General features: G+C 34.8%; 1 long non-coding RNA gene across 1 annotated transcript; it reads left to right on the top strand.

Annotated features, from left to right (window-relative positions):
• The first annotated feature begins 7208 nt into the window (after positions 1–7208).
• On the top strand, positions 7209–8667 carry LOC122147865. The gene is made up of 3 exons (XR_006161868.1): positions 7209–7336; positions 7517–7612; positions 8283–8667. It is a non-coding gene; the product is annotated as an uncharacterized LOC122147865 (long non-coding RNA).
• The last annotated feature ends 227 nt before the right edge of the window (positions 8668–8894 follow it).

An 8894-nucleotide genomic window follows, 5' to 3' on the forward strand; every position in this document is an offset into this window, starting at 1 on the left:
ACACAATTCCCCAACAATAGCTCTCTATCCTCTTACCATCCATACTGGATTAATGTTGCATTCAGGAAAAGGCTACAGTGTGATCTGTTCAGTTTCTATCCTAACACTGCAAGGCTCATATCTTGGCGCTCTGCATTGACCCCTCAGTCTGTTTTCCAGCAGGAGAAGGGCTTAGACTTCAGGAATTAAAGCTGTGGAGGGGGCAGCACGGGTGCAAGATGGGATTAGGGTGGAAGTCTTCAAAGATTCTGCTAAATTCTGGCTCCTCTCTCTCTCTCTCTCTATATATATATATATATACACACACACATATATAATTATTATTTATGTATTCTTGCATCTCAAACAGAGCATGGTGTTTGCAACGCCAAGGTCATGGGTTCAATTCCCTAACTAATAAAAAATGTATGCCTTGAATGCAATGTCAAGTCGCTTTGGATATTAGTATCTGGTAAATGCATAAATGTACATATATATTTATTTATTTGTTGTTGTGGTTTTTTGGTTATTTTTTAAAAATAATTTATTGATAAGAACTGAGAAGTCAGTTGCAGAGATAGTTTTTTGTCTTTTGTACAAAAACCATAAATAACTCATACTTTCTGGCCAAAGACTTTATTTACAGTTTTATTTCTTTTAATAATTCCAAACGTTATTTATAGCTACCTATTTCACATCCAGCACTTTTAATTCTGTTCATAAATTCATTTATTGGATCAAAAGCGTGAATGTGATGTGATGTGAATCTTTCGATTATTGGGTTTGAAATGCTACAGTAAAGCAGCTACAGGTCGGTATATGCAGCTTGACAGCTTTATCCTGCACAATCAATTTTCTCTTGAGCAGGCATGAGGAATATATGACTTTTCAATAATTCATTATGTTATGCAGCTTGAAAGCAGGAGAGCAAAGATTCGGCCAAGTGTGTATACAGAACAAGATGTGTGGCAAGCAATTAATATCAATTACAGTAAGCAAGGTCACTAGAATGGACACAGTTAATGTGAAATAAACTCACTTCACACTTCAGTGAGACTCACCGGCTCTAATGATAGAAGTGAATGAATGAATTTGACGTGCCTGGTGAGGTAACTGCTTAAAGGGATACTTCACCAAAAAAATTAACATTTTTACTCATTTACTCATTTGTGTTGTTTTAAAACCGGTAGGCCTTGAGCAAAATCAATCAAAAGACTTATAGCCTACATACCTTATGGACTAGTTTTATGACCCTTTAATGGAATAATTCACCCAAAAATGAAATTTTCTGATATTTTACTCTCCCTCAGGCCATCCAAGATGTACAGTAGATGAATTTGTATTTTCATTGGAACAGAATTTGCTGATAAAAACATTACAACAATACACCTTATTTTTCCCGTAAGAGTGGGGGCAGCCAGTAAATGTAATGGGTCTGTCTTCCGATGTCATTCACTTATGGATTATGCACTGGTATTTTAGCCAGAAGCAATTGTTTAAAGTTAAGATGCCTTAAAGAGAAATTTGTTTCTTACAAACATGCAGTTTTTCACTTTACAAGATGATATTTGATGGACTGGAGTGGTATGGATTACTTGTGGATTTTTGTGATGTTTTTATCAGCTATTTTGACTCTCATTTTGACGGCACCCATTCACTGCAGAGGATCCATTGGTGAGCAAGTGATGTAGTGGTAAATTTCTCAAAATCTGTTCTGATGAAGAAAAACAATATAAGGGTCAGTAAATAAATTTTCATTTTAAATAAAAATTTTTTTTAAAATAAACTAGGTGACACTACATATGAATGAAACCTCATTTAGGAAAAAACTTTATTCATAGATTCCTTGGGAATTATTGGCTTTAATTTTTATATATTTTTTTTAGTTTGGCTCCAGTTTAGTTTTTTTATTATTTAATAGAAAGGAAGAAAGAAGCCTCATGTGAGTTTTTTCACACATGGACTTCACCCTCTCAGGGACAGTAAACAGTAAATGAATTTGCTTTGTGCTCCTCGTTTGATAAGCGCGTACAATAGAAGGGCAGTGGAGTGGACCATGCAGTGTTATGTAATCAATATCATTGGTCATTTGGAACTAAATGGGCTGACAGGCTGCTGACTGAAGCACTGTTTACACATTTCCTTCCCCCCTTCCTCAGGATGCCGCCACCAGAGAAGAAAGAAATGACGGAACAAATAAAGGACTGATCTTTGTGGGCCAATGGTGCGGTTTAATCTGAGCCAGTCTGAGTTGATTGAGGATGCTTGCAAAAGTGCCTAAGCCTGTGACCCATGTCACAGCCAGCCAAGGTCACGGCAAAGTTGCTTATCTCTGTAAATCAAAACTGTCGGCGTGAACAATGGGGGACAATTTCAATTAAAGTGTGTTCAGGGACCACAGAAACACTGGAGAACAAACTAAACGACTTTGAGCTCAGAGTATTGCAGTTCAGGAGTCCAGACCAGGCCAATTAAAGAATCAAGTGAGGTTTTGATTCACAAATGTGGCACTGGAAGATAAAACCTATAAGGCAGGTTTGGCGATTTGGTTTAAAAACATTTTTTGTTATACTGGTTGAAAGTCTCTTCATATCCCGATAGCAATCAATAAGTTAAGTGGTCTAAATGTATTTATATGTATTTATATTGTCTGTGGAAGGTGTAGGACCATCCCTCGGCCTGAGGACTATGATAGGCTGTCTTACCTGCTTGTCAACATATGTATTTGCATATCTGCACACCAGACAGGAAACATCATCAGAACGTTCCATTACACTATTGCAGACTGAGCAAGAATGAAAGGCATTATTATTGTAATATTATGGGCTATGTATTGTAATGTTTTCTCAACGGTGAATGAGACATGAGGTAATCTGACAGCATTGCATTCAATCCTCCACCAACGCCATCTCTCATCGTGTCGTTGGTTAGCCTCTGGTGTGCCTGCGTGCATTCATGTGTTTTGGAGGAGGCGTGGCTTTGGAGAGTGATTTGCAATGAGGGTGGGATCTTATGTTTTCAAAGCTAGCTTGCTATTGCTAGCCTCTCCAAAATTGATTAACATTCCTTTAATTGATACACTGATACTTCAAGTGTACACTGTAATTTTTATTTATTTATTTATTTATTTTTATAAGTTGTAAATTACACAAAGATCATTTGTTTTGTACATTTTACCATTTTATTGGAGTATGTTTATTGTATTATTGGATTAGTGTGCTACTTGGCATTTCTTTGTAACTGTTAAATTTGCTATCAATTTCTAAGTATAAATTGCTAGTATTTAAAAAAAATGATAAAGAAACAGCAAGTAGCACATTGAATTAAATGTGAAATTTGTAGGTAGAAAGACTGAAATAATAAAAAGAATAATTTTAACAGTGTATGTTTAAAATGGTAAAAGCATTTCTCAAGGCCAGATTTTATTCCTTCTCATGATGTTATCAGTTTGCAACACCACATATCCAAATGCCCACGCCAGGATGGCATTCTAATAATGCCAATGTTTCTGGCAACATTGCAGATTATTAGCATCATGGCTGTGGGTTTTACACCAGAAAATGTAAAAATGTAGATAATTATCAGCTGTCACTATAACTTGCCAGATTTGTGTTTTGTGAAACTAGCAATTATTTATGACTAGCATGTTCTACTGGCAAAATGAACATTCATTTTGATATTTCGAGCAGGAAAACATTCCATCCGTTCAAATTATTTGGCTCAGGTTTCAAACTTTTGTTGTTTGTTCAAAGGTTTCGCCTCAGGTGGAGTGATGCGCTCCATTCTACTAGAGGGGAACGTTAGCGTTTTCACACTTATCTTTTAATCATGTTTGCCTAAAACCTAATTGGAAAAATAATAGAGTCTAAATTTATTTAATGCAGATCTCAGCATAACTCAAGACACGCAGAGGTAACAATCTGTATTTGACCCATATCGTGGAACTGATTCAAATGAGAATGGTATGCAAATTAGAATTGCCTCCAAATTATCAAATTGTGCATGCTAAAATACAAAAATCATTCATTTGAATTTAGAATAGTGCTTGAAAAAGACAAGAAACTCAGATACCTGTTGTGTGACTCGCACTTAAATGTTTTGTTGGTCACCTCCTGTGTCACAAGATTTTTGTGTTTAGAATTTTCTTGATCTAAATGATAATTGCTTGTATTTAATTCGGATGATTTTCATGTGTGAATTATCTCTGTTTGAGCTCTGTTGAATGCCTGCCAGGAGACGGATGGAATGAACAAATTGAAAGCTCAAAGAAACAGAATCATTAGTGTTTGCAAGCCAGTACAGCATTGATTTTTCTGAAACATTTTAGTTTGGGTTTGTCATAAACATCCAGCTGCAAGTATTACAATTCAAAATATAGTGCATGAGACCTGTGGACTGCTTTTATAGTGCTTTTATGACCTTTTTAAAGCTTAACAGATTGATCACTATCTAATGTCATCATTTTTTGTTAACTTCAACAGAAAAATAACAGGATGACGTGAAGGTGAATAAATAATGACACGATTTTTATTGTTAGGTGTGAGTGTTCCTTTAATGTTTTAAAATTCCAACTGACTTACATTTAATGTAAAAAAAAAAAAATGTACCTGAAGGAAATTACATGGCTGTAATATTTGCATACTTACTCTGATTGGCCTTTTTGGATTGGTTTTGGTTTTGCTTGTTATGCATTGATTCCCATGCAGAGTCAACCAAAAACAAAAACAAAAAAAAAAATGTGTGCTGATTGTCATGACAAAAGCTAATTGTTCTGTGCATTTTCTTCACACCGAACCAAAGCCTAAAACATCAGCTTAGGTAAAACCATAACATTTTTCCTTTGGTATTGGTATTTCCTTTAGGCAGTGAAAATCTAATTTTCTTTCGAAAGTTGTATTATTAAACAAAGTTTCTGCATCTTAAAAAAGTTGCCTATAAATTTTCAATTTCAAAGCTAGTGGAACATTCATTGGTGATGTGCATTCAGCATTCAATGTTTATAAATTTTGAATTATTTCAATTATTGAGCACTTTACCTTGAGTTAGTTCTTGTGACATCCGATACTGTTACTTTTAGTCAAGTTAAATCATTCTACTAGTCTGTGTTATGAAAAGCATGTTAAATCTCACACTCATTGAAGTGTATTAAATAATGGATTTCATCACCCACCAGCCACTTTTTTCCTTAATTTCTCTCTTTTCCTCGAATGGGCTCTTGTGATCAGAAACGCAGACTCGGCAGTGTCAAGAAAACCTCTGAACCTCAGTCAGCGAGAGCAGCGGATGGGTCATGGGACGAAGGATTAAAGGGTTACTCCACAGCAAAATGAAAATTTTGTCATTAATCATAATGCGCTGTTTTCTTTCAAACCAAAAGCGTAAATACACGTAAAAAACATATCCTTGTGTTGCGGCTGACACAGAAGAGTTGCCAAAATGGTGCTACGCTGATTTGGAGAGACACAGAGGGGAGGAGTTGTTGAATAAAGTCGTTATTTTTGTTTTCTTCATGTACAAAAAGTATTTTCGTTGCTTCATAATGTTATGGTTGAATCACTGACGGCAGATGGACTATTCTGATGATGCTTTTCATACTTTCCTGGACCTTGACAGTGTTAGTTACTTGGCAGTCTATGGAACAGTCTCAAGCCTCCCGGTTTTCATCCAAAATATCTTATATTGTGTTCCGAAGACAAACAAAGCTTTTGCGGGTTTGGAACGACATGGGGGTAAGTGATTAATGACAAAATTTTCATTTTGGGATGGAGTATCCCTTTAAAAGACTCTTCCTGACTAGAGGAACTCTCACGTAGGTCGGCACACGATGAGTCATTCATAGCCCTGGGCAGCTTATCATTTGTGGTTTGGCTGATTGAAGAGGAAAGACACGAACTAACAACTGATCTGAAATCCATCAGTAGTTCCAACCGCATTGAAATCTTTCCAAAGTTTAGATGGGTCTTGATGGTGAAGTTTCCGACCTTCACATGACAGATGACAGCTGCATAATGCACTGTCTGGACTTAAACTAAACGTTCATTTGAGTCCTTAGCAATACAGATTCAAAACTGTAATGTGCAATTAATAATTCACCCAAAGATTGAAATTCTGTTACAAATTATAATCTATTTATGTTGTTCCAGACCTGTATTGTTTTTCTTTTCCTGTTGACCATGAAAGTACTACTAACCAGACTGCGTTTTCTGTACAACAAAAGTTAATGGCTACAAGGGTAATCTGGCTAAAATGCTAAAAAGAACTAGTTTGTATGCATGGATGCCTGTTTCCGCCACAGAATAAAAATAATATTAGTAATAAAAGATAACTGCAGTTTTATCTCACAATTCAGACTTTTTACTCGCAATTACTATGGAAGCTTGTTTCCGCCACAGAATTAAAAAAAAAAAAAGAAAGTAAAGATAATTGCAACCTTTTATCTCAAATTTCTGACTTTTTTCTCAGAATTGCAAGATTTAAATTTGCAATTGCGAGTTATAAATTCAGAATTGCAGGATATAAAATCATGATTGAGAAGAAAAAAAAAAGAGTCAGAAATTCAGTAAAAAAAATCTGAATTCTGACTTTTTTCTTGCAAATCTGACTTTATATCTCATAATTCTATTTTTTCCCCCGCCTTGCAATTAAAAAACAAAAAAGGTAATTGTTACCTTTTACCTCATAATTTTTTTTTTCTCACAATTGATAGTTTATATTTCACATTTCTGACTTTTCTTATAGTTTATATCCCACAATTATGAGTCTATGTCTCGCAATTCTGACTTTTTTTCTCCAGTTTCTATAGTTTATATCTCACATTTCTTATTTTATATTTCACAATTCTGCCTTTCTTCTCAGAATTGGAGATATAAACTGGAAACTTTTGAGATATGGAAACAAGCTTCCATACTGTACATATGACTCATGTGCTATTTGTTTTGGTATTTAAAATGTGATTAATTTATTTGCCATTGATTTAATTTGCACTTCAGTTTGTCACTTTGTGCTCAATTATGAGACAATGCAAGGTTATACAGTTTTCAGTCTTTTTATTTTGATATAAAACAAACATTTATTTTCAAGAATTGTGTGACTTTGTAGCTTATTGTAAAAATAAACAATTATATTTGAATAGAAACCACCAGAAGGCCATTCACACTGTGTGAAATCAATGCTGCAATACAATAAATGTATTGTGGTGACTAATTCCTTTGATTTGTATGTGGCTAACAGGTTTTTTAGTCCATGGGGATTGACGTCTTAATTGGAGAGGATATGGAATTGTAGAGCTGTGAAGATGATGACACGGCCCTCTTCCTCTCCGGTTTGCCTGCAGGGGTCTAGATGATTTCATTCATTTGTAAGTTGGCTGCTGCATTCATGCGGTCCTCCTGTGATGTTTCATTATGTTCTCAAACAGAAGAGCTCTTTGGTATGGAAATAACTTTTCATGGGAAAAATCTCTCTTTTTATGCCTTCAACACACACTATGCAAATGAAACATGAAACCAAAAAAACAGCATTTTTGTTATATTTTTAGAGAAGCTTTCAGAAGCCATGCTCAGGTGAAAGTGAGACACAGGAGACTCTCTCAAGCTGCAACTGTGAAGGATTTTCCCAAGCAAACTAATTAAAGGTAGTAGCAGGTCAGCAAGACACATTTGACCAGCAGTTTGAAGACAAAAACCAAACACAATAAATTTTTTTTTTTTATATATATTCAGGTGTTTGTATTAAGTAAACGTACCATACTGTTTTTCATGAGCATAACACATTGTTTGGAAGGTATTTTCTTGAGTTAAATTCTTAAATTAATCAAATAATAAAAATGAAAACCCAATACCATCAGTACTTAAGAGGGACTGCATAGTCCACCAAATTGAAAAAGAATTTTTAATTTTTAAATATATAAAAATATAATATTATTAAATTCATTTTAATTTCCAATCCATGTACCTATTCATTTTAATTCTGACAGTTTTAGATTTATTTATTAAAATTAAATATCAAATAATCAATTCCATTTATTTATTTAATAGTTCACAATGTGAAAATTAAAATAAAAATCGTTTTTTTTTTTTTTTTTACAATTCCTTTATGGAAACATTTCAGTAATGAAATGGTTATTGGGTTTTCAATTTCATTTTTATTTTTTGATTATTGTATTTACAATTGGATATAAAAAACAACTTATTTTTCATCATACAAAGCTATTATATAACTTCAGAAGACCTGCAATATTGTGCAGGAGTCAAATAAACTACTTATTGTGTTTTTTTTTTTTTTTTGGTCAATTTTCTCAACAGCCTCCATGCACCGTTCACTTTCACTGCCAGAACATTCCGCCCCAAATCTTTTGTCTTCTACGAAAGAAAGAGAAAACATGTTTGGAACGACATGAGGGTGAGTAAACAGTGAATTTATTAATCAATATTAATTCAACAAACCTTAACTTAGTTTGTGCGTAGTGCACAATGATTAGATGATTAGAACAAAAACTGTGTGATGTCATAATGTGTGCTGAAGTCATCACTGGGTCAAAGATCTGTCAACACCATTTTGATCTTTAAGTATAACCGCACATGTCAAGCACTTGCTCTACGATATAATTCTCCGTTTGATGAATGAAGATGAAACGGTGCATCATAACGTTTCTTTCCCAGCATGCCTCCAAATCTCACACTTTCGGCGTACATTACAGACAGAGCCCATCTGCTGAGGTCAAACCTAAAGTCACAGAGCAGAAAGCTGATGAGAGAATAAATTTGTCCCAGTGGGAAAAAACAGAACTGCGTATGTGTGTGTGTGTGTGTGTGTGTGTGTGCATGAGTATATACAGACCCTGAGGTGGGAATGCAGGTACACGATACTGCCGAGAGTCAAGACGCCCAGGAGTGAACCCAGCTCCACAGCGTTTT

Source organism: Cyprinus carpio, chromosome A15 (assembly GCF_018340385.1).
Source record: "Cyprinus carpio isolate SPL01 chromosome A15, ASM1834038v1, whole genome shotgun sequence".
In the NCBI taxonomy this organism is placed as follows: Eukaryota; Metazoa; Chordata; class Actinopteri; order Cypriniformes; family Cyprinidae; genus Cyprinus; species Cyprinus carpio.